The following is a 27,327-nucleotide window of genomic DNA, read 5'->3' as shown; positions in this document are numbered from 1 at the left end:
TACTATGAAAGCCACTGTCACTACCCAATATGGACAGCTAATTAGCAGCTCAGAAGGAATTATCTACAGAAATGACTTGTTTCAAAGGCCTAATCAGAGCCCAACAGATTTCAGACTGGAGAGTAGTATGTGAGTCCTGTAGACTCAAACTTTACCTTGAATTCTCCATTTACTGTTGTATTAATAGTTTTGACAGTGGATTGACATGTGTCATTAGAACACTTTTTTCAGTCTATTTACCTCATCATTTTTTTTCTTTCTTTCTGATTGCTGTTGTTTTCCTCTGAAAGCAAACACTGCAAAGTCAAACTGATAATTCTGAAGTACATTTTGTATAAGAGCTTGTACCCTATTTGGCGTGATTTTTTTTTTTTTTCCTTTCTGCAGGCTCATCAAAATGGCCAATGTCACCAAAACAACAAATTTGCCAGGTGCAGCTGTTGTACATAGCAACACACACGAGTCTGGAATACTAATGTCCTCTAAACATTCTGGATAGGATGACATAGTCCTAAGAAAACATTTTTCATTCTCAATAAGAATATGATCTATACGTTTAGAGCTTTTAAGAAAAATGCAATATATTCAGGATACCATCAATAGTAAAGTGTCAATAGGTGTTTTTCTATTTTCCTAGGACACTTTATTAGCCAGGTCAAGCTCTAGTAAGCAAAACACTATATAGAATGTACTATAGTATCTGGGGGACCAGAAGAAGGAAATGAAATCTTCTCATTTTTTTTAGTCAAGGCAAGTAGACAAGATCAGTACCTATACATCAAAGTAAAACATGTAGTATTCTCAATATAAAGACCATATTAAGTTTTTGGTTCAGCAGGAACACACAAATATGATATGAGCTTTATCATTAACTTTGCCAAGTTCTGTCACATGGCCCACTCTTGGCATCCACTAATAAAAATGGCTAACTTTAAAAAACCATTGCTTGACCTTGTGTACAGGCACAAAGTTAGTCAAACATCATTGAAGAGTCTTGAAAGTGCAGACTTGGCCAATATGTTCAATAAACATGTTTCTTTAATTGCCTTTCCTCTCATCCCTTGGTATATATATCATTATATGAAACATCACTTTTTAATACTAGAAACTAGTATTAAAAAACTGGAAACACTTAAAATTGTTTTAGATGTTCCAGAGTACAGCTTTAACTCTCTAAAGCTCATCATTGGAGGTTTAAGATCTGTTCATTTATAATTTTTTTAAAGGGTAGAGAAGGGGAGACATAGGCTGTAAGGGATTCTTGGGCATAATTATGCACCTTAAGTGGAGAAGAATCTATATAAATAGCTTGTCTCATAAACAAAAAGGGGGATATGGGATTCAGAGTCAGGAAGATCCTTTTTACCTAAATCAGTCTTCAGAACTTTGGTTTCTTCTGTTTCACGAAACTATACAATAACGTAGGGCACAAACTTCTCCCTTAAGAAACCTCTACCAAAAGCAGAAGGCAAAACAGAGGGAGCCAATGCTCCAGTCCCATAACACACTACTGTCCGGTGTGACACACAGAGAGCTCAGCCAGCAATGAGCAGCTGGTCTCCTGAGAGGCAAGTGATCCATAGCACATAGGACAGTATACAGAAGGGCCAGACCTCAGTGACCAGGGCAGCAACCTCCAGTGAACCAACTGCTCTGCCCTGCAAAACCTCACAAACAATGCCTCACAGACAGGCAGGAACAACCTTGGGGACCTCAAAAATGCAAAACTGAAAAACTAGCAATTAGTAAGTAACAATACTTCCTTAGGAACAGACGCAAGCCACTATGTAAGTTCGTTGATTATTACTAATACTACATTTCATTGTCTATTGCCTCCCCTCCGCACAGAGCATTTATATATATGTGTGTGTTATTTTATTAAAACAATCTGGAAAGAAGAGCATCTCCACCCTCTTCAATTTTACAGATTAGTTCCAAGCAAAGTACACTCATTTAGGAAAGATTAAGTGTGGCAAGAGCATGAGGACATTGCCTCGCTTTCTTGTTTAAGCCAAGAATCTTGAGGCTTTCGAGTATCTCCCCAGGATCAGAAATGGATTCTCCTGCTTTACATTTCCCATCTCTGGCATTGCTGCTTATCCTCTATCCCTGCCACTAACCAAGCTCCAGAGATTTGCCTGCCTTTGAAGGAAGGACAACATTCACGGAGATTTAGCTTCAGTGAGTAGGCTATGGGAGACTGATGGAGAACAGCTGCATTCCAAAGTTATTTCTTTATGGTGAGCTAATAAAGGATGGATTGTTCACAGGGTGAAATGAAGTGTGAAAACACATCTGAATCTCTGAAACACTGCCACAGATGACAGCAAGACAACTCTGCCAATAAGATTTGGAGACATATTGCAAGCTATGCCACTGTGGCTCACTCTATATGAAAACAGAACATAATTACAGGAGCTAAGTAACTTTCATTTAACATTTATTCAAATCTTATTGTGTACCGAGCTCTGTGCTAAACTCTAGACATGGAAAGTGAATAGAGCATGATCTCGCTCCTTCAGAATAACACATTCAACCAGTAGAGAGGAACAGTGACCAAAATGTGAAGTGCTGTAATGAAATCATATACAAAGGGTTACTGAAGGACAGACAGGGAAAACCCTAAAATAGGTCTTTCTTAAAACCAAGGAAGTTCTACCCTTCAACGCCTTCTCAAATAAGAATTGTGTAAAAAAAAAAAATAAATGCCAATATTGATTGACTGTTCCCTCTGGTCCAGACACAACACTTGGACATCATCTCATGGAGTGCTCACAACCACCCAATGTGTACAGAACAATCACCACCCCCATTTTATAACATAAATAACCATGTTGTAAGTCACCATAGAGGCTCCTGAGTTGTCAGTATTCACATGTTTCTTTAGCTCCTCTCTTTTTTTATAAGTTATATTTTTTTTCAAATTTTATAGCATTTGTTGCAGTCTATCCTCTTATCTTTATTTTTGACACAACTCCCTCATTATAGTTTATACTACTAGAAGGCAATGGCCTATATCTAATTCCACTCTAGAACAATGCATACAGTAGGCCCTCAATAAATTGTTTTGAATAGAATTATTCTAAAATTATATGAACTAGAGCTATAAAAATAGCTTTATATAATCTTACTTCTCAAAGGCTGAAGGAAGAGAAAATGATAACTGAAATAACACACCTTAAGTATAAGGTCATTAAGATCCACTAGGACATGGACAGCAGATACTGAAGATGGAGTGTGATAATATAAGGGGCCTAATAAAATCTTCTCTGGTTTCTCAGTACTTCCATGTGCTCTGGTACACTTCAGTTTCACCTTTGGGTTATATTCTTCCATTTGTATACTGTGATTCCTAAATTAAAATTTATTTTGTGATATATTTTCCAGGCACATTACCCTCAGTTCTGAGATGGATTCTATCTATCTGGATATGGAAGCACTTTCTGGGGTGCTTCTCCTCTCCTACATTTCCACACCCTTGCCTTGTGTTTGCACATGGTTTTCTCTGATAAGCAGGGTAAGAGGTATCTCTGGGTTTCATTCCATAAGACCTCTCAATACTGAAAAACTGCCTGCTTCTTGAAGGGGCCATCCAGGACCTTGAACTTCTTCTCCATCTCTACAATCCCTGAACTATCCAAGGAAGTGGAACATGTAGAAATGGGATTGATACTGTGATACTATTTCACATTCAGCCTTCCCTGGGAGTGGAATAGAGCAATGATAGAAAATCGAGAAAATTGCCACCCTCTCACTGCTCAGACATATTAGAGTCACAAGAAGCAAACAGACATTTACAGAGGGCCGTAGTGGCAGGAAGCAGAGGGTGGCAGCAGCAGAACGTTGGCTACCAGAGTGTTTAATCTAAACAAGTGAGCAATTTCCACCCCAGTGTGTGTAGGAGCACATAGAAGCAACATGAAGAGTGAAGACTATGCTGTCCTGAGTTACATCAACTGGTGTGACCATCCCCCACCCAATGTGCTCCACATTAAAAACCTCTCTGACAGCTGGAAGGGCTTGAAAGAGAAGAAGGCTCCCTGGAACAGCCTCCCCTTTGATGAAAAAGTTGAACTCTAATGGCACGAAGTTCAATAAGAGCTTTGCTGAAATGAACAGGAGCACAAATGAGTGGAAGATGGTTGTGGGCATCGCCATGTTCTTCATCGGCTTTGCTGCTCTCATTCTGATTTAGGAGAAGCACTGTGTGTATGGCTCCTTTCCACACACCTTTAAGAAGGACTGGGTGGCCAAAGAGATCAACAGGATGCTCGTCATGAAGGTCAGCCCTATTCAGGGCTTCTCAGCCAAGTGGGACTACAACAAGAGCAAGTGGAAGAAATAGAAGAGCCCACCACTCACCCATTTGAGCCTCACAGTGCTCTACCACCTCCATGCAGCTCAGCATCTTCACTGGAAACCATTATGTTGCAACACCAGTGCTAATAAACAAGCAGTCTATGTGAAAAAAAAAAAAAAAAGAAGAAGAAGAAGAAAAGAGAAAGAAAGAAAGAAAGAAAGAGAAAGAAAGAAAGAAAAAGAAAGCTGATATTTTTTTTTTAAATTAGAATTCATTTAAATTGACCATGCTTAGTTTCAACAGTGTTCAAGTTTTAACTATGAGGTCTAAGCTTTTTAGAACCAAAAAAGATTTCTTACTTCTTACCAACTCTACCATGCATTGGACTGCTGAAGATGATAGGGAAATGGTGTAATAATCCTGGAAGAGAAATTTTAGGGCTGAAAGCCTCACAGAAAGCTTCCAGACATGCCAAGGAAGGTTATTTTGAAAAACTGAATCTGAAGGAAAGTGGATGACTTATTCTTGTGCCCTAGAAATTATTTGCTCTAGTTTTGTGCAAAATTCTTAATTTTTATAGTGAATGCTCCAAGTGATACTTTTCTATTTAATACTATCTATTTAATACTAGTCATGCAAATTATCTTCTAATAAATTTCTTAATTTACTGAAGCAGATGGCATATATTTCTCTATCCTCTAGAACTCCATTACTAGAAAAGGCTATATCCAGGTTTTAGCCTGTCAGATAATAATGTTAATAGTAAAAGTAGCAGCAGTTCCCAGTTATTCGCTACTTCATTTTAATTATCTTAGAGATTATCTTACTAAATCTTCACAATATTTAATTAAAGTAGGTGCTACTTTATTTTCTTTATTTCATAGTTTAAAATGAATATTTAAATAAGATAGTAACTGGACAAAAATTATAGGTAAGTGGTGGCGCCAGAATTTGTGTTCTACAGAGTCATCTCCTGTGAATGCTCTTGCTGGCAGAGCCTGCCCTTAGCAACTAAGGTTTATGACTATAAAAGATACAAAATAATAAAGTAAAAAGATAGTGGATTCAATGAAAAAGAACACAAAGTACTTCTTGTCTAATCATTTTCTAATATTTGTCCTTTACAGATCACTTCAATACAAAAGAGGTTTCTATGCTTTATTTATTTAATCACCTGTTTATGACAAATTCATCGAGCACATATACTTCAAGTACTGGTGTATGTGCTAGAGAGAAAAAAGCTGATTAAACAGACAATCACCACAGTTGTAGATCTGAAGGTGGAAAACAAAAATAAAGATAAATAAGATATAGTAGATTAGAGAACAGTAAGAGCTGAAAGAAAAAAAAAATACTGTTCCAGTTCAAGATGGCAGCTAGGAGAATCTCAAACTCACCTCCTCCAAGAGATACGCAGAATCTATAGCTACATATGCAACAATCTCCTCTGATAAAATCCTCACTAGCTGAGTGACTTTTACATATGGAATAAAGGAAGAAAAAACCCAAATCAAAGGAGAGGCTTAAGACAATCTCACCACAAACCCCACCACCAGCACCACAACACATAGTTGGGAGCAGATTCAAAACCCTGCTGTTCCCTAGGAGGTAAGGGTTTGAACTCCACATCTGGCACAGCTTGTAAGACTGCTTCTGAGAGACAAGTCCCTGAAGCATCTAGCTTGAAAGCCAACTTCTGGCTTCCATCCAAAAGACCCACAAGGTGATAGCAAACTGAGAAACTATTTTCTTGAAGTGCTCACACACATGGAAATGGAGTCACCTAGTAGAGGCAGCTGACTGAAAAGCACTCAGACTTTTTGTAAAAGAAGCTTATTGTTGGGGCGCCTGGGTGGCTCAGTGCATTAAGCCTCTGCCTTCAGCTTGGGTCATGATCTCAGGGTCCTGGGATCGAGCCCCGCATCGGGCTCTCTGCTCAGTGGGGAGCCTGCTTCTCCCTCTCTCTGCCTGTCTCTCTGCCTACTTGTGATCTCTCTCTGTCAAATAAATAAATAAAATATTTAAAAAAAAAAGAAGCTTATTGTAAACTATTGGTTTGAGGGGAAGATATCCTAATTTAATACATATTTAGAAGCCTATTAAATATACTTCAGAATGGAGGCATGTGAATGTCATTTTACACTCACCCTATGCCTGGCTCCAGCTTACAAGTATTTCCCAGGAAGCACCTTCTATACTCACCTGGTTCCCTCCCTGAGTTTTGTGGCTGCTACCCAAGAGAGAATGCCTCAACTGCCGAGCTTAGATAACCGGTGGGGCCTATCCTTATGGATGACAGGATTGTAACAAAAAGAAATTTTTAGCTGGTTACCTCCCCTGGGCCACGATAGAAAAGTAACAGGCTGAAATGCCCAGTCTCGAGGAACTAGAAAACAAAAGAAATGAATCCCAAATTAATAGAAGGGAGAAAATAAAGATCAAAGCAAAAATAAATAAAATACAGACAAAAAAAATTAGTGACATCAGGAGCAGTGTATTTCAAGATACATAAAATTTATAAATCTTTAGCTGGACTCATCAAGAAAAAAAGAGGACTCAAAAATAAGAAATAAAAGAAACATGTTAAAACTGATACCAAGGAGGGGCTCTTGGGTGGCTCAGTGGGTTAAAGCCTCTGCCTTCGGCTCAGGTCATGATCTCAGGGTCCTGGGATCGAGCCCCACATCGGGCTCTATGCTCAGCAGGGAGCCTGCTTCCTCCTCTCTCTGCCTGCCTCTCTGCCTACTTGTGATCTCTATCAAATAAATAAATAAAATCTTAAAAAAAAAAAAAACTGATACCAAGGAATACAAAGAGTCGTACGAGACCACTATGAAGAATAATGTACCATATTGGAAAACTCACAAAAGAAAAATTCCTAGAAACCTCTATACTACCAAGACTGAATAATGAAGAAATAAATAAAAATCTGAACAGACTGTTTTCCAGTAAGGAAATTCAATCAGTGAACAAAACTCCCCAGCAAACAAAACTCCAGGCCCATAAGGTTTCACTTGTGAATTTTATCAGTCATTCAAAGAAGAATGAATATATTTTTTTTAAATTTTCCATGGGAATGGAACACTTCCAAAATCATGTATGAGGACTGCATTACTCTGATCCTAAAACCTAAAAAGGATGCCACAAGCAAAGTAAGATATAGGCCAAAATCGCTAATGAATATATATGTAAGAATCCTCAGCAGTATATTACCAAAACAACTTAAACAATAAAAAGATGATATACCATGACCTAGTGGGATTTATTCCATGGGTGCAGAAATGGTTCAAGATGCATAAATTAATCAACACGATGAACCACATTAACAAAATGAAGGATAAAAATCCTAGTTGATAAAAATATATGTTTATAAGAAATAAAAAATTAATAAAAGAAAGTGAAACATCAAAATATATATATATGTTTATAAAAAATAAAAAATTAAAAAAAAAGAAAAGAAAAAAAATCCTAGTTGTCTCAATATGTACAGAAAAAGCATCTAATAAAATTCAACACCTTTTTAGGATAAAAGCTCAAAATGGGCACAAGGGAAACAACACAATAAAGGCCATAAAATGACAAACTCACAGATAACACCATGCACAATTATGAAAAACTGAAAGCTTCTTTTTCTTGAAAAAAGCAGGATTTATGGAACTTTAAACTGAAAATAGTCATTATAATTTTTCTTTTCAATAAATTCATACAAAGAAAGAGGAATAGAAAGCAATGGTGGTGACCAGCAAAGAGGAATAATTACATTCATTTTAAAGTGTGTGTGCCAATTGTTTACATTAGCATTGGAAAATCTGGAATCCAGAACCTCAGATCTGCAATCAGAATGTCTTGAAATGGGCACATGGGATCAAAATTTTTCTTTTTTTCCCCCCTTCAAGAAGCTACACATTAAAGTTGTCTTCCTTCTATAGTCATAAATGTTTATATTCTTAGTCCTAGCTGTGAAAAGGCCTAAGCAAGAGGAAACTCAATTTGCAGTCCAACATAAAGGGAAGAAATATCTAAAATAAATAATCCAACAGTTTCTGCATTTTAATTTTTCATTTTTTTAAATAACCAGAAAAAGTGTAAAGTGACAAAAAATGTCATTGATGAATAATACATTAAATCTGTGGAAAAAAAGAAAAAGATATCACAAAATTAAAAATTTATATGAAGACCATAAATTAACATAAAAATAAATTCTATGGATTTAGCTCAATAAATATGAATGAAATTAACATAAAGGCATACTTTTGGCAATCAATAGGTTTTGATAAGTTAAATAAGCTTTTTTATATTGATGTGCAGTGATGGGCAACATTTTTGCTAGTTTTCTCTAAGATTTGAAAAAAGACCAGGATGCCACTATTGCTACTTTTTTCCAACATAGTGTTGAAGGTCTGAGCCAGAGCAATTAGGCCAGAAAAAATTTTTTAAATGTCCAAATTGGTGAAACCATATGGTAATTGTCTTTTTCTGCCTGGCTTACTTCATTTAACATAATCCCCTCCAGTTCCATCCATGTTAATGCAAATGGTGGGTATTCATCGTTTCTGATGGCTGAGTAATATTCCACTGTGTATATGTACCACATCTTCTTTATCTATTCATCTGTTGAAGGGCATCTCAGCTTCTTCCACAGTTGGGCTGTTGTGAACATTGTTGCTATAGGGGAAGGGAGGGAAATGCAATGGGGCAGAAATCAGAGAGGCAATGAATCATGAGAGACTATGAACCCTGGAAAAACCATCTGGGAGCTTCAGAGGGGAGGATGGGGGGGTAAAAGGATGGTGGGTATTGAGGAGGGCATGTGCTGTCGTGAGCAGTGGGTGTTGTTATATTAACTAATGAATAATTGAACACTACATCAAAAACAAATTATGTACTATACTGTAGCTAACTGAACACCATAAAATTTTTAAAAAATGAATTCTATTACAAAAAAAGTGTCCAAATTGGAAAGGAAGAAGTAAAACTGTCACTATTTGCAAATATTATATATATATATATATATATCCCTAAGAACCCACTATACATATATAATATCCTTATTTGCAAATTTTATATATATATATATCCCTATTTGCAAATTATATCTATCTATCTATCTATCTATCTATATATATCTCCATATCCCTAAGAACCCACCGAATACCTGTTAGAACAAATAAATTAAGCAAAATTGTAGGATACAAAAATTAACACACAAATATCTGTTCTGTTTCTGTATACTAATAATAAACTATCAAAAAAGAAATTAAGGAAACAACCCCATTTATAACTGCATCAAAAAAATAATAAAATAGAGTAAGAACATTTGGCCAGAAAACTAATGCAAAGGCCCTGAGGTGCAAACAGGATTGATATTTTGAAGAAGCAGAGAGAAGGTTAATATCCCTGAATTAGAATGGTTGGGGAGAATGAAGGAGGTAAGATCAGATTGGTAATGGAATCCAGCACCTATAGAGCTTACTTGGTTATGGCAACAAATTTGGAGTTTAATCTGAGTGAAAGCAGAAGGCCCTTGACCAATTTTAAGCAAAGGAGCAATAGAACTTGACTCATTTTGACAGGCTCACTCCAGCTAGAGAACAAGCTAATGAGGGACAAAGGGCAGAAGCAGAGAGGCAAGTTAGGTGGCACCTGCACTAATCTAGGCAAAAGATTATGGTGGCTTGGACCACATAGCTGCGCAGGTGCTGAGAAGTGATTTATTTTTAAAAGTAAAGCCACTAGAATTTGGTGATGTATTCAAGGAGGATGTGAAAAATAGTCAAAGATAAATAATGTACTTCTTTTCAGTAACTGGAGGGATAGTTTTCATTTACTGAAACAGAGTGGACTGCAGAAGGAGCTGTTTGATGTGAACAAGAATATGTTCTTATTTTTCACATTAACTTGAGATACGTAATAGAAATAGAACAGGGAATGTGGGTAGGCAGGCATCCATATCAATCTGGAGTAGAAGAGAGAGATGAAGTTGGGATTCGTTAGTATATAGACGGTATTTTACAGTCAAAAGTTAGAGGAAACCAAAGGGGACATGAAACAAAGAAAAGAAATTCAAAAGAGCCCTGGAGGCTCCATGTTTTAGAAGATATGAAGTGGTAAGAAGATTGAACAAGCAAAAGTAAGTAAAAATGATCAGACAAGTAGGAAAGAAAGAACAAAGAGGATTCTGTTAATTCTGTGATCAACAGAAAGAAAATGCTTGAGGAAAAACAAAGTAGTTAAATATATGAAGTATAGTAAGAACTGAAAACTGATCATTAGATTTAGCAATGATTATAGATTTGGTAAACGCTTAGTATGAGTGGTAAAGTCTGGTTAAGGGAACAGAAAAATGGGCAGAGTATAGGGAAATATTTGGCATAAAAAGAGAAAAGGGTCAATAGTTGGAGGAATTAGGTAGAAAGGAGAAAGGTTTTTTTCTTTCTGAAGGGAGAAATAATGTTCTTATGGTGATAGGAATAATCCTGTATAGTGAGGAGAATCAGTAATTTAGGAGAGAGAAGGGACAGTTCCTAAAGTAGGAACAGGAATGCAACCAAGTACATTATCAGAAGGGGGATGTCTTGCCAAGAAAATAGAAATAGCAGTAAATAATAGTATATGAGGGCACAGCCATAGGGAGGTGTAATAATCACATTTCAGTACCAAAAGCTAGTAGATGGAACACACAATTCAAGAATGAGAGAGAAAAATCCTATAGTAAAGCAACTGAATTCCCTACGTTTATTTGATCACAGTATCCTTTGTTGTAGTGCACTTTCACTGTCTCCCAAAACATTGTGCCATATGGCTAATTCATGTGTTATCTAGTAGTTTCTATAGTATGTGCCACTTTCACCCTCAACAGGTCAAGCTGAACACCCAGTTATTTTTTTTAAATGTATACACACAAAGACACACATATATCACGAGCTTAGGTTATGATAATTCAAAATAATCTACCTAATTTAGTAATAAAGTCAGTAATGTCAAAGTTTGAGTTTACTGACTTCACAGAAACAGGAGAGAGGGTTTGGGTTGGGTCAGGGCAAGATGAGGGTCAAAAGTGATGAACTCCCATATGTACTCAATGTCCTAGAAGACCTGTATTCTTGTTGAAAGTAGAGAAGAGAAAGGAGTTTGGAGAAATCGGAGGGGGAGACAAACCATGAGAGACTATGGACTCTGAAAAACAATCTGAGGGTTTTGGAGGGGTGGGGGTGGGAGATTGGGTGAGCCTGGTGGTGCGTATAATGAAGGGCACGTATTACATGGAACACTGAGTGTCGTACATAAACAATGAATTCTGGAACACTGAAAAGAAATTTAAAAAAAAATGAAAACAGAAAAAAAATGAAGGCTGCAGTGAAAGACTCAAAAAAAAAATGTATGAGTTGGGAAATCTGTCAACTATTAAGAATAACGAAAAGCTTGTGCCTTTGTCAGTTTTGGCTTAAGGTTGAAGTAAAGAAGTCTTCCTTAATAAACTATAATCCCAAATTTACTCTATCACACACATTTGCATTTAAATTTCTATTGCCATACATAGCCCATACCACTGGAGCACTTGAGAAAACTTCAAGAGAAAGCTAAGTGGCTTAAATCATGTTCCTTAGCAGAAGACCTTGAGATGAGGATCTGTAAGCAAAAGCAAGTACTCTTCAAGAGAAACAAGTTAAACAAGTTGGAGAAATAGGACAGGAAAGAGAAAAAAGACCCCTAAACTTACAACTCAGGCATAGACCTAGCTCCAGCCTTCTCTTATGTTCCTACACTTGAGGGTATAAATTATGCTTTTGAATTGGTGATGCCTCAAAGCAAGTGAGCAGAGTTTTTCTACTTCTGCACCGGTCAGTCATAGGCTACAATCCACCTAGTTGGGGACATAGACACTTTGACTCTCAGTCTATGAAAACATTAATAAAATAGCTCTGTTAACCCAAAGGGTGCCATCCAAAGGAGCATACAGATGTGAACCATAAGAGGCAAAGCACACAGAAATTAGGAGATGGATATGCATTAACTGTAAAAAAGGGGAAATTTAGGTGAAACACCAGCAGGTTTTAGTACCCAAGCCCTTCTGGAGAGTTTTTCTCCCAAATCAATTTGCATTTGAACTTCAAAAACCAAAAACAAAAACTGAAGTTGTGCTCAAATCCAAGTTACAAATATATAAGAGTAAACAACTTACTATGAGTGGAAGTCACCAGACACATCCTAAGAATTTCTTAAGCTAGAAGTATTCATTAGAGATATTTACAATTAGTCACACTAAAGCACTTATAGGAAAGAAAAACAATGGTGTATCTAGAAATGAAAACAAAGGATTACACTTGGGAAAAATTCTGAGTTAATGGCAGATGAGACACATCTAGAGACAAGTTGTAGATCAGAAGTAGGAGGAACTCACTACAAGTAACTCATAGAAATAAGAGCATCAGAGACTTCTTGGGCAAAATGACAAAGCCAACCTATGTTTAGGCATTCCTGAAGGAGATGGCAGAGGAGTGAAAATTGGACAATAGCTGAGATTTATTCAGAATTGATCAACTTATATTTTCAGATATAGCATAAATCCTTAAAAATAACAAGAATAACAAAACCAAACTTGTACATTTCATAAGGAAACAAAGAACAAAGAATCTTGAAAAAAGGAACCACCAGTAGACTGAGAACAGACTTTTGAACAATAAAGCAGAAGCCAGAATCTAGCATATTACGATGGTAAGAGCTCACATGGGCATGTTTTGCTGTTGTGCATGCACACGAGCATGCGTGCACGCACACGAGCATGTGTGCACAAATACACAAACACTGAATCCACAACTGTTCATGGGTTAAAGGTATTCAGAATTTAGTTGTACCCAGTGTACACATTCCATAACTTGAGAATTTTCTTAAAAAAAAACATTTAACTCACAAAAAGTTAAAAATAGGGATCATTTTGTAATAAGGTCTCATAATAAATACCTAGCTTCTGAACAAACATGGCCAAAGAGGGGAATTTATCATTTTTAATATATTAATTATGAAAAATTCTACCCATCTGTTCTGAAGTAGAAGCCTATACAGAATTAATGCATGAACTTAAGTCATAAAAGTGCATGTAATTGACTTTTAGAAGCCAAAACAAATTAATCTCCTCTTTAAATTATCAAAGTTTTTCTTTTCAAAGACAAAATTTTACATTTCTATGAAAAATTTCATGTTTAATTATTAGAGACACATTTGAAGTACTGAGTTACTTTGCTAGAGCTGAATTTGAAAATTAAATCATAATACCAGTTAAACAGGTGGTTTTTATGCATGGACAAAACCCATTTAATAGTTGTGTATGGAAAAGGAGAGAATTGGTACACATCAAGTAGTCATACATAATGTGTACTTATACACACATAAAATATCATACATGTTTACTTTGATATGTAAATATTAAATTATACATGCATTTTAAGTTGTTATTTAAATTCATTAGTTTACAGTATTATATGTATATATATAAATACATAATAATATATAATATATTAGCAGTAATTATTTGGAATTTTTTTTTTTTTTATTTACTTGACAGACAGATCACAAGTAGGCAGAGAGGGAGTCAGAGAGAGGAGGAAGCAGGCTCCCTGCCGAGCAGAGAGCCCGATGCAGGGCTCAATCCCAGGACCCTGGGATCATGACCTGAGCCGAAGGCAGAGGCCTTAACCCACTGAGCCACCCAGGCGCCCCAATTATTTGGAATTTTTAATAAATTTTTCCTCATCCAATAGCATTTCAATTTCCTTTATTATCCAGAGTAACAGTAAAATTATATATGGAGAGAAAAATTTGTCAATCTGACAAATGTAATAAACTTTTCAAAGTATACTGTAGAGAATGACTTACAGCAGGAAAATTAGAACTTCACAGTTTCTTCCTTGTCCCGAACACTTTCAGATTGATAAGGGACCAAATTCAAGACATTAGTATCAAATTTATCTGATTCAATTCTCTGTATTCATCCCTTTTTTCTCTAGCAGAAATTGGTTACTTCATTTTTATGGCTAATCCTGCTTTCTAGCCCCCAAAACCACCTTAGTCTGAGACAGTCTGAGACAGTCAATACTGTACATGGATAGTTATAACTCTATATACACAGGCTCAACTTCCAGTCTTGGCTCATCCAGAATCTGATCTTCTTCACAGACTGAGGTAATTAGTCCCCTTCTTCATCACCAAACCCTGTTCTTAGACTTGAGTTTCAGACCTGTTTTTCCCACTACTAGGACTGTGGACTGACAGTCATACTTATTCCCCTCTCAAGATCCTGAAGAGAAGTCCTAAACTCATCAATGATACATGCCTCCCAACATGAATATATCAAACATTCTGTAGGAACATCTTGAATAGTACTTGGAATGACCTGTTACATTCGTTTATACAGAGAGCAATCCTCACACTACTCTATAAGCCTCTATAAAGAGAAATGATATCTTACTACTCTGTTTTCCAAGTACCTAGCAGTATCTGACTCATGGTAGTCTCTCCAGTATTTTTTGAATAACTGTTATAAGTGCTATGACATGGAAAATTATTAAGTAGTAATTTTATATTACTTCAAAGTTGAAAAGTTTGCTGCTTGACTTCCCCTGGATACTCTTATTTCAAGTTTCAGGCACTGGATCTTAGATTTAGTTGTAACACGGTGCCCCTTCCTTGAACATCTGTGTTGACTGAAGTTGAAAGAGGCCACCTGATAGTGCACCCAAAGACTACAACCGATAAGGATGAACTTATTATTACTTTTCAGCAGCTAGTTCATCTCCACACACCTGAGGAAGAGTCAAGGGAAAAGCCTAGAACAGAGTTTCTTCAATTAAGCCAGATTATGCTTCCCACTGAAGAAAATAGAGATTTGAGATTCTGGGGAATATGTTGGGATCCTCTAGGTTGAGGAAAGTGTGATCTACCTGCTATTTGTAAGGTGACTGTTAAAAACTGTTTAATAGTTTTAAAGGTAAAATAAACATTAAGCTGTTGAAAATGCAAGTATGGTATTGATTATAATGTTAACTAGCATTAGTTAATCTACAGAGAGTGTGGATTAACTCACTCTCTGTGGATTAACTCAAACATTACAGAAACCCTCGAGAGGTAGGTCCCTGTATAATTCTCATTGTATAATGAGGAAATAGACACAGATAGGTAATTTGCTTCAATTTACTCACTTAGCAAGTGGCAGAATTGGGATTCCAGGTCAAGTGGTGGGTTAATATTATAACAAAGGGTATATACCAAATAAGAACTGAAATAAGAACAAATAAGAACAAAACCAGAGTGACTTCCTGGGGAAAGAGACTGCTGTGATGTAAAAAATTTGAGGCAAACATCTTAAGAGTTGGATTTTATAGGCCTATACCTTTCCTTTTTTTTTTTTTTTTTTTTTTTAATTGACGGAGCTAACATAAGACTGCAAGCCTTAAGTTAAAAAAAAAAAAAAGCTTACCATATATAACTATCTTCTCTTTTTAATTAAAGAAAATAGTAGCAACAAAAATAGGAAGCATGTGATTTCAAGATAAAAAAAGTTTAGATTTATTAAATTTAGCAGTATGGAAAAATATCATATTGCTCTTAATTATTATTCCCATTTTCTTTGTCCTCTGTCCAGCAGTGTTACACGTTCTGACACTGAAAAACAAAAAGGGGAGAAGGTTTGGAAAGACTATGTGGTTGGCAAAGCAACCAAGCTTACTCTCATTCTTCCACTCTTCTCTGGTCTCCCCCATGAACACTCATCCTTCATAATTCAACTTGAAGTGTTGTTTATTTAACTCTTGAGATCATCTAAAGCTCAGTTCTGTAAGAGAAAGACTGGGACCTGGAACAGCTTGCCACTGTACCATGTAAGTTCTAACAGTGCACCTGAGTGAGCAGTACTTAATTAATCTCTATTTTAAAAATGCTTAAGTGTAAAAAAAAAAATGCTTAAGTGTATACATAACATTGCTGCTTCCATTACAGAGATATTTTAAAAATCACATCTATAATAATTATACCAAATCAAAACTCAGAAATCATGACAATTATAAAGTTTCCTATTTGATTTCAACCAAAAGAAAGTATTTTGTATACAAATGTGGGTGACAACATGTCTAAGGATAAAGCATGAAATCATTTTTGAAATGATTCTTTTAATAATCAAAGTTTTAAAAAAATCTTTACATATAGACATGTGTTATTTCTCCTTGCAATATATCCAGTAAGGATATATTGGCTGGGGACTAGTTAATATATCTAATATCTGGTTATGTTCTTAAAAGCCTATTTTTTCTATATTTCAGGACTTCATTTTTTTTTTTTGTTAACATTAATCAGGATCTACATTGACCTAAGAATGCACCTCTCCTATTAGCTAAGTTTTCATTTCTTTTGTATATTTAATCCTAGAATATACCATTTTCTCTAATTGTGCTTTCTAAAAATAAGTATGAACTAGAAATCAGGATCACTGTTGAACTGATACATTTTTTTTGGCTTCTATAATCTTGTTCTGTGCATGCTCTAAGTAGCCTAGCCAGCTTTTGCAGAATTAGTACTGAAAAACTGACTCTTTAGAGAGAAGGTCCAACTTAGAATTTCTCACCATGTTCAAAGTGCCATGGATTAAAACAAACCTTAACACTTGTCCGTCTTTGCGTTTAGAAATAAAAGTGGTTAGAAAAAGATCATTAGGGTGCCTGGGTGGCTCAGTTGGTTAAGCAACTGCCTTTGGCTCAGGTCATGATCCTGGGAGTCCCAGAATTGAGTCCCACATCAGGCTCCCTGCTCAGCAGGGAGTTTGTTTCTCCCTCTGACCTCTCCCCTCTCACGCTCGCTTTCTCTCTCTCTCTCTCTCTCTCTCTCTCTCTCTCTCTCTCAAATAAATACATCTTAAAAAAATAAAAAAAGATCATTATTTTGAAAAAGAAGTTCAACCTAAGTGGCAGAGGAATGAGTCTAATACAGAAAACTTAAAACTATCAAGCTTTTTGTAAGTGGATGTTACTCCATGGTGAGAAGTGGTCAAAAAACAAGGTCTTATTATCATTGAATTTTGATAGAAGAAATCTGATACATGGATTCTTTTTTAATTTGAAAAGTTACATTACAATTCAGAAGCAGCCAAGATTTTCTTGGTAATATAAACCAATTGTTTAGAGAGAATTAAATTATTACTAGCAAGCCTTACTGTAGAAAGGTAGCTAATTATAATTGTAGGGTTAGGTCTATTTGTTTCTTTGTCAATAGCTTATCAATTATTACAACATGAACAAAATATGGCTGGTCTAGTGTTTATGTAACTCATATTCTCGGACTGTAAGTTATGAAAAATTAGTTTTTCTTTATCCTCTACCTAATCCTATAATCACGTCAGTTTCTTTCTACTTTTCCTACAAACCTTAGTCCATATGACAGAAGTATGAAGGTAAAATTTACACATAAAGAGAAGCTTGAAAAAAAATCAAGTAAAAAACTTTAGACTATAAATAAATAATCTAAAGCTGAAACACAAGAAGAATAATCTCTCAAAACAAATTTATCAACATATTTCATCCCTGGAAAACACTGATTGGAAAATAGGAAATGAGCCGGGTAATATCAGAGTTCAAACTGGAGAAGAGAAAATGGCATCATAAATCAAAGTACAAATAATCATGGTGAAAATGCAAATATAGTTACAGGCATGCCTGACACAACAGAGGGGAATGAACAACACTCATTCTAATATTCCAGATGAATTATTTGGCACAGGCAACAACTTATTATGATCAGCCTTATATTAAAGCTAAGCATTTTGGGGCAATTCTAAGTTTCTGATGGAAAAGGTGAAACCCCAAATATTCTGTGAAGTTATAATCCAAAATAGAATGTCTATTTATTGAATTATTATAATTCAATTGTGGTTATTTACCAATGCAGTTTTATCTAATCTGATCAAAAATCCCATGAAGTGGGAATATGTTTTCCTTGTGTACAAATGGAGGGAATTGAGACTCACACACTATTTGTAAGGAGAGTCAAAAAAATTTTAATATTTGATGACCTACCATAGGTCATTCACTATGACCTACCATAGGTAGGTCATTCACTCAGATAGAGAAGACGTAGAGACCAGTTTCAGGGGGAAAGATCACCAAAAGTGAATAAACTATCATTTATAATTGAATCATTGATCTCAATGAATAGGTATGCTTCACAGATTGTCTATAAATGTACCTTCAGCATCTATAGGTACAAGTATCATCTACAGGTACAGTCATTAAAATAAATGTCAATTTCTGACCAATATTGAGATACTTTTGTGAGTTTTTGTATCCTTTTTATGACTATACTGATGATTAATGATGGTAAAGTTCATATAGTAAATGCAACGGCACATTCAGCATCAAATTTCTTAAGAAATCAAAATTAATACTTTAAAATGAACTTCTGGATGTCTTCTTTGCAGAAATGTCTGCTCATGTCCTCTGCCCATTTCTTAATTGAATTTAAATAAAAAAATATTGGGTAAAATGAACTTCTGAAATCAGTGCCAAGGTTACTGCAAAGCAAACAAGTATTACTAAAGAAAATACTTACTGATTTATATCATGTAATAAGTAAACAGTAAAGGCATTAAGACTATGTCTGTAAGCTCTGGCATGAAGTATCTCCTGCACGACGTTCACATGTACCTAATCTGTAAATTTACAGTATTTCAGATGTACCTCTGTAGGAGAGCTGACAACATTGACTCCATCTTTGCTTTTCACCCTGTTTTTCCCTCTTGTACACAGATGATGCCACATTAGATAACTAGGAGAGATACCCCCTGGCACACCACCATTTTAGATAACTAGTAGAGATGACCAGTGCACACGTGGTGCCACTTTAGACTAGTATTCTGTGATGTCACCACCATACCCCTCACTCTATAAAAGCTATGGGTTGAGATCTAGCCTTGGTGGACAACAGTTGCAGAGAATAGGAGCAGAGAACAGCTATGTAGGGTTCTGGATCCACCTGCCTGCTTACCCCTGTCAGTAAGTTACCCTGAATAAAAACTCTGTAAATGGTATGGAGTGGCTTGCTTCAGTTTTCAGTATTAACATGATTTCTCAGTCTGAAGGATACATTACTGATCCTCCTCAACCTTCTAACAACCACATGTTGTTTTTCACAACTTAAAGAGTTATGACACAACTGATACACTAAGAGGCCTTTCTTAGAAATGGTTTTCATTCTTTTCTTACCCTGATTACATCGTCCTTTGATTTATCAGAGGCGACCAGTATCCTTTTATTGAAGGCAAATGTTCAATTCTTACACCTAGAACCAATGGAGGAAGACAGATCATTGCTTATCATTTTGTAAAGATACACACATATCAAAGTGAAGTTTTCCAGAGTGGCTGCACCAGCTTGCATTCCCACCAACAGTGTAGGAGGGTTCCCCTTTCTCCGCATCCTCGCCAGCATCTGTCATTTCCTGACTTGTTGATTTTAGCCATTCTGACTGGTGTGAGGTGGTATCTCATTGTGGTTTTGATTTGTATTTCCCTGATGCCGAGTGATATGGAGCACTTTTTCATGTGTCTGTTGGCCATCTGGATGTCTTCTTTGCAAAATGTTGAAAATAGAACTGCCCTATGACCCAGCAATTGCACTATTGGGTATTTACCCTAAAGATACAAACGTAGTGATCCAAAGGGGCACGTGCACCCGAATGTTTATAGCAGCAATGTCCACAATAGCCAAACTATGGAAAGAACCTAGATGTCCATCAACAGATGAATGGATCAAGAAGATGTGGTATATATACACAATGGAATACTATGCAGCCATCAAAAGAAATGAAATCTTGCCATTTGCGACAACATGGATGGAACTAGAGCATATCATGCTTAGCGAAATAAGTCAGGCAGAGAAAGACAACTATCATATGATCTCCCTGATATGAGGAAGTGGTGGTGCAACATGGAGGCTTAAGTGGGTAGGAGAAGAATAAATGAAACAAGATGGGATTGGGAGGGAGACAAACCATAAGTGACTCTTAATCTCACAAAACAAACTGAGGGTTGGTGGGGGGAGGGGGTTTGGGAGAAGGGGGTGGGATTGTGGACATTGGGGAGGGTGTGTGCTTTGGTGAGTGCTGTGAAGTGTGTAAACCTGGTGATTCACACACCTGTACCCCTGGGGATAAAAATATATGTTTATAAAAAATAAAAAATTAATTTAAAAAAAAAGTGAAGTTTTTCTGTTCACTGTACATGTGTCCATACACTATTCAGGGAGACTGTGGCAGAAGAACAAAGTACAGTTGTGCCAACACAACCTTACCTATTACAACTATCAATACCTCTATTTTAAAAGAGGAAAAAAATAGATTCTAAATCAAATGAATAACAGGGAATATTGACATAAACTGGGACACTCCTCATATTTACTACTAATATTTACTATATATACATACACACACACACATTGATATATTAATATCCTGATATAAGTATCATGGAAAAATATAAGACAGGAGCTCTTAATATGTGATCCACAGAAATCTAATTGCTATATCTTGGTTTCCATAAATCCTCTAAAAGTTTTATGCACGATTAAGTGTGTTGTAAACGTGGGTAGTCACATGAACATCTTCCTGGAGAGGAGTGCCCTGAACATGGATCAGATTCTCAGAGGTCTAAGACTTCAGCAAGATACATAACCACTTCTCAAAGAGACCATTAAAAAGTTAAAGAGCCTATTTTGTCAGGAGTGAAATATTAAATTTCTAAAAGGGAAAAAATTTTTCAAGAAATGAAATTTATGGTCTTTGCCATAGTATGAGAAAGTAGAGTCAATCTCTTCCGAACACTTCATTTTTAAAAGACATTTATATTAATTTGTAAAGGTTAAAAATCCTGGATTTAAAATAGAAATTCCTTACAAACGCCAGTGTTGAGCTCTCACGGATACATTCTCTCTCTTGCCAGTCTGATTGTAAGCTATTTGAACAAGAGCCGTATCTTCTGGATCTCCCATACCACTTTTGACAGATTTGTCCTCAATCTGCTAACTTGAAATAATTTTACTTAAGAAGATTTAATTTGTACCCATTTAGTTAGGTTGCATTAATAAGACCATTTAAGGCAACTTACTAAGAAAACTGTCACATCATATACAATTAATTGAAATAAAGCTTCAAATATGTAAGTGTATTATTCTAAGAACTAAGAACTAAATTCATTTAAAACAGGAAAGCTCAAACTACAGGAAACCTTTTTAGTGAAGGACGTGTCCTTGATTTATTGAGCTTGCTGACGACAGTAATAAAATATGGCTCTGCTTCAACAAGAAATAAAGGACAGAGTTTTGAGGTAAAACTTTACTTACAATAAATTAAAAACCCAAAATTTTCTTAGTAGTCGAAAATTTATGCAGAAATTCATTTTTTCTAACTTTAACTATCTTAAAGTTTTATGATTGTTGCTTTATTCTGCATGCTGTTATAATTATGTCCTTTAATGTTAACTTACTTTCTTCCCTTCTTCCCTAATTTCTAGTTTATCTAGCATCTTGAATTAGGCAGAGATTGAGTCCTGCCTCATTCGTGTAGTGAGCAAATTTTATGAGTACAAAGATGGCAAAGAAAAAAAATTAAGTAAAATGAATTCAACAGAAAAACTAACTTTCAAACTTTATAGTCATGGGAGTAGAGAAAAAAGTAAATGATTAAATGAAATAAAATTCCTCAGGGGCATAACTGAGGTAAACTACAGAATGCAAACTATAGTTTCAAATAATACAGATGGCATGAGACAAAGCAAAGTCATCATCCATAAAAACACTTGCCTTTCTAAAGCAAGCAGTGTGATGCTAAATGAAGTGAATAGAGGATATCCTACAATAGCCCCACAAAAACCTAAACTGAAGACATGAGAGGAAGCAGGCACAAACCAAGACAGATGAGGAACCTACCTGTAAGGCTGTATTAACGGAGACAGAAGAACAAGCATTTGATAACAATAAATGATATTCTAAGGGTGCGATTTCTTCTTCTGATCAAGCTTCTCAAAATAATGTGGCTTATTCTATATAATAATATATAATATATAATATATACTAGACACACACCCATTTTAGATAAATAAACAGTTTAGAACCCCAGGAAAGCTACTGAGCAGGTAAAAACCTCCATGATCTTCATTGCAGGGGTTGGGGGTGGGTGGACAAGCAGAACAAGTTCCCTTTCAACACTTCCTGAAAGGCCACAGATAGAGACTTCTACTTAATTGTGAGAAAAGAAAAATAACACCCTCTCCACCAAATCTGGAAACATTAAAAGATTGCACAGCTTAAATGAAGGAGAGAAATGCAAGCAAAAAGATACTTGAAGCATGTTTGTTTGTGATAAGACACTAAAATCCCTGCTATGTATACTGGACCATAGCAGCAACATAATAAAATAAACCGCACACCAATCTCGCTTATGAATGTTGACTCTACAGTGTAAGTTTTGAAGTTTCTGTATAGTAAGATCAAATTAGGTGGAAGCGTGGAAGAAATAGATTTCCTTTGAATTGGGAGATTAAGGTGCACAATAAAGAGAAGTTGACAAGAAAGAATGCATAGTTAAGATACAAACAGGTTGCAAGCAGAAAATACATACAGAGCAAAAAAAAAAAAAAAAAAGGAAAAAAAATGCTCAACTTCATTAATAATCAGTCAATAGATAAAATAATGCATTATCATGTTTGCTCAGTTATTAATCTAGTTTTAACAATAGTGTCAACAATGATCGGAAAGTATAAACTATCATTTAGCTATAGTGACCAATTTTGCACCGTATCTTTAAGCCAATGATTATTTTTCTAAAAACCTATTTTAGAAAGATTAAGATTTGCATAAATACACTTGTATTCAGAGGTTTATATTTTCATTTTCAGAAATAAAAAAAGGAAAAACTATACATCTATATCTATATCTATGGTCCAACAGAATAGCTTGATTATGATAAATCCTTATGTCAGAAAGGTATCCAGTGACTAAAAATGGAGGGAAGCCAGATGAATTATTATGAAACTATCTCCAAAATATGCTTTTAACAAAAACATAAATTCCAGAATATAGTATAATCCTACTTACGTTAAAAATACTAACAAAGAATAGCACTAGACCTACACGCATGAGTCTATCTTGAAATATGCACAGAAGGGTTATTGTTATCTGCATGGAGTTATTCACACAGACCTTCACTTTGTTTCGTATGTTTGTATTGTTTGATTTACAGTGACCATGAGCTCATATATTACTAAATAACCAATGAAAGGTTTAAAACATTAACATAATTGTGAAATGACTAAGGACAAATTTTACAAGACATTTGGAGGAACATTATGAGGAATATTTGACTGAGAGATATAAAAGAAAGCGTGAATTAATGAAGAGACATATGATGTTCCTGGACAGGAACACTTGAGGCTGTAAAGTATCCATTTTCTATTAAATTGATCTATAAATTCAGTGCAATTTGAATTAAGGTCCCAGTGGAATTTTTTGGAACTGACAAAGTAATTTTAAAGTTTCCTCCAAAAAAGAAAAAAAAATAGATATGAAAGAGAAAATCTTCAAGAGTAATGAGACAAGACTATACTAGATATTAAAAGGTGGTTATCCACATCTTCTTGATCCATTCATCTGTTGATGGACATCTAGGTTCTTTCCATAGTTTGGCTATTGTGGACATTGCTGCTATAAACATTCGGGTGCACGTGCCCCTTTGGATCACTACGTTTGTATCTTTAGGGTAAAGACCCAATAGTGCAATTGCTGGGTCATAGGGTAGTTCTATTTTCAACATTTTGAGGAACCTCCATGCTGTTTTCCAGAGTGGCTGCACCAGCTTGCATTCCCACCAACAGTGTAGGAGGGTTCCCCTTTCTCCACATCCTCGCCAGCATCTGTCATTTCCTGACTTGTTGATTTTAGCCATTCTGACTGGTGTGAGGTGATATTGCATTGTGGTTTTGATTTGGATCAAGAAGATGTGGTATATATACACAATGGAATACTATGCAGCCATCAAAAGAAATGAAATCTTGCCATTTGCGACAACATGGATGGAACTAGAGCGTATCATGCTTAGCGAAATAAGTCAAGCAGAGAAAGACAACTATCATATGATCTCCCTGATATGAGGAAGTGGTGATGCAACATGGGGGCTTAAGTGGGTAGGAGAAGAATCAATGAAACAAGATGGGATTGGGAGGGAGACAAACCATAAGTGACTCTTAATCTCACAAAACAAACTGAGGGTTGCTGGGGGTAGGGGGTTTGGGAGAAGGGGGTGGGATTATGGACATTGGGGAGGGTATGTGTTTTGGTGAGTGCTGTGAAGTGTGTAAACCTGGTGATTCACAGACCTGTACCCCTGGGGATAAAAATATATGTTTATAAAAAATAAAAAATTATATTAAAAAAAAGAATTAAAAAGAAAAAAAAAGGTGGTTATCCTGGTGGCAAAATAAACAAAAGATTTGTATAAAAGGACAGAAAATCCAAATGAAACCATGTGTGTTATATAGACAGCATTTCCAAGCAAAGAATTTTATTTCTGTAGTAATGTGTTTGATATCAGTCTGCACATTTGGTAAAAACAAATATAGCTCCCTTCCTTTTTCATTGAGACAAATATGTGAAGAATACTTATTTAAATATAAATATATATAAATATAATAATGATTTAAGTATAAAAATTAGCTTATATAGATAGGAGGTGAAATACATGTAATAATCTGTAGACTGTCTAGGGAAGGTCTTCTGCAATCTAAAAGGAAAAAAATCATAAAGGCAAAGTTGCTGCGTAAAACATTAAAATGTAAAAAGTTATATCCACTACTATCAACTCTAAAAGACAACAGCAATGTTTAGAATTAGCTATCCTAGAGTAAAAAAGATTCTTAAAGAGCTCTTGCAATTTCGTAAGGTATAGAAATATACCCCTTGGTTGTCTGCTTCCAGAGGAGTAGGAATCTTATAAAGGACTCTCACTCGATACCTGCTACACACATCATCCATGCCTTGCAGTTTGAGGTATCATTGGTCTCACAGAAAAGAGAAGTCTCTAAGATAACAACCAACAACTAAACTGAACCCAAGGTTACCTGAGGCCTGGGCACTTCCAGGGATACAGAGTAGGCATACCAGTGGGGCCAGAGCTGGGAAAAAAAAAAAAAAAATGAGCTTCGAGGAACAACCATGGAAAACATGGGTATCCCTGAAATAACGGAATTGCCTCAAGACAGACTTCCTAAAAGAACACTGAACCCTGGAGCACATGACATTAAGGAGAACAAAAGATAACTGGAGACACTTTTAACTTGGAATAAGAAAGGGTTTCCTCAGCAAGACACAAAAATGTCAAAAAGATATATCAATTCAACTACTTTTCACTTAATTTTTCTTCATTAAAAAACACATTTAAGAAGTAAAACAAGAGAAGCTTCAAAGTGGCAGAAAATACTTGTCATACATATAAATCAAAACTTTGGAGTCATATTCACATGAAAAAGGAAAAGAACACAGTAGAAAACTGGTTACAGGATATGAACAGACATTTTACAAAACGAAAGTATGCATGACTAATGATGTAAATGCAATGTAAATGAAGACCACAAATATATTTTTCATGTCTGGTTGGCAAATACTAAGGAGTGTGGCAATACCATGAATTGTAGAAAATAAAAAACTTCTATCTTGCTACTAGGATTGTAAATTAGTATACCACTTTGAAAAACAATTTGGCACTATTTTATGAAGTTAAATAGTAAGTATCTTACGATCAAGATTGCTTTTGTGTATATACTTTATAAAATCTCTTACACAGTTACATACATGAAGATATTCACATAAGGACTCATAATAAGACCAAAGTGAAAACCACCTAAACACACAAAGAAGACATCTAGTAACAAATTGTGGTATATTTACACAATAAAATATTATGCAATATTGAACATTAACATATTGCTTGGAAAAAAAATGAAATCTTAGAAAACCAATGGGTAATATCCTTTTTCTAAAGATCTAACAATGACAAATTAATACCATGCTGTTTGGCATACAATTAAACACTGTACAACTTCCTATTTAAAATGGTATTGGAGTATCAGTGCAAAATCAGAATAGTGTTTAACTCTGGAGGAGGCAAGGGATAATATGTCCACAGAGAGATCAAAGTTTGGATAGATTTCAGTTACGAAGTTATGTGGTGGGTACTTTGATGTTTATTATTAAAAATACACACTTAAAAATAGAGAAACAAGAATGGGCCAAAGATTAAGAGCATTATGATTAATCAAGTCCTTTGTAAGGAGAAGAGTAAGAAGAAAAACAGAGTTGAAATATATTTCAAAAAAAAAACAAAAATTATGAAACACCAAATACATTTTGATTCACTATTTAAAGATTTGGATGTTAAAACAAAATCATTTGCCTTTTGGATAATTTAAAATAAATGTTGCTAAGATGCAGAGTTGGCAAGAATGTAAATTAAGATGCAGAATTGGCAAGCATGTAAATTTATGGAGATTTCTGGAAAGCCATTGTAAATTGCATATCTAAGAATTTACCAGAAAAAAAATATTTAAGAAATTTAAAAGGAATACAGATTTTGTATTCTAGAATGTTCCTTTCAGATTTTTAATAATGAATGTAACAAAAATATCTACCTTATTTGGATTGATTCAATATTGACTTATCCATAGAACAAAATAAAATATTTGCACATGCAAGCAATTTCAGAATTTTTATTTACATAAATGAGTATATGCAAGTTTTAAATTAGCTTTTTATTATTATCTAAGTGGTGGAATCGGGGGTAACATTTATAACATTTTACTTACCTATATTTTTTCTCTAATAATTATGCTGTTACTTGTTCTTACAAAATATAAACATGCTTTTTAACATATTTCTGCTCTTAAAAATGAAATTCTGGATCAAAACCAGCTTATAAACATCATGCCTCTCTCCAGTGATTAAGCA

The 27,327-nt window shown here is 35.3% G+C and overlaps 1 pseudogene across 1 annotated transcript in view; it reads left to right on the top strand.

The window, feature by feature from the left end:
• The window catches only part of LOC309858709 (cytochrome c oxidase subunit 4 isoform 1, mitochondrial pseudogene), a 72,906-nt pseudogene extending 68,561 nt beyond the window's left edge, over positions 1-4,345 (top strand). Inside the window, exon 2 of the transcript in view lies at positions 3,811-4,345. The product of the transcript in view is annotated as a cytochrome c oxidase subunit 4 isoform 1, mitochondrial pseudogene (transcript). The remainder of the gene's footprint in view (positions 1-3,810) is intronic.
• The last annotated feature ends 22,982 nt before the right edge of the window (positions 4,346-27,327 follow it).

This window comes from Mustela nivalis (assembly GCF_964662115.1).
Source record: "Mustela nivalis genome assembly, chromosome: 2".
Lineage (NCBI taxonomy): Eukaryota > Metazoa > Chordata > Mammalia > Carnivora > Mustelidae > Mustela > Mustela nivalis.
This window is presented reverse-complemented; position numbering and strand designations above follow the sequence as displayed.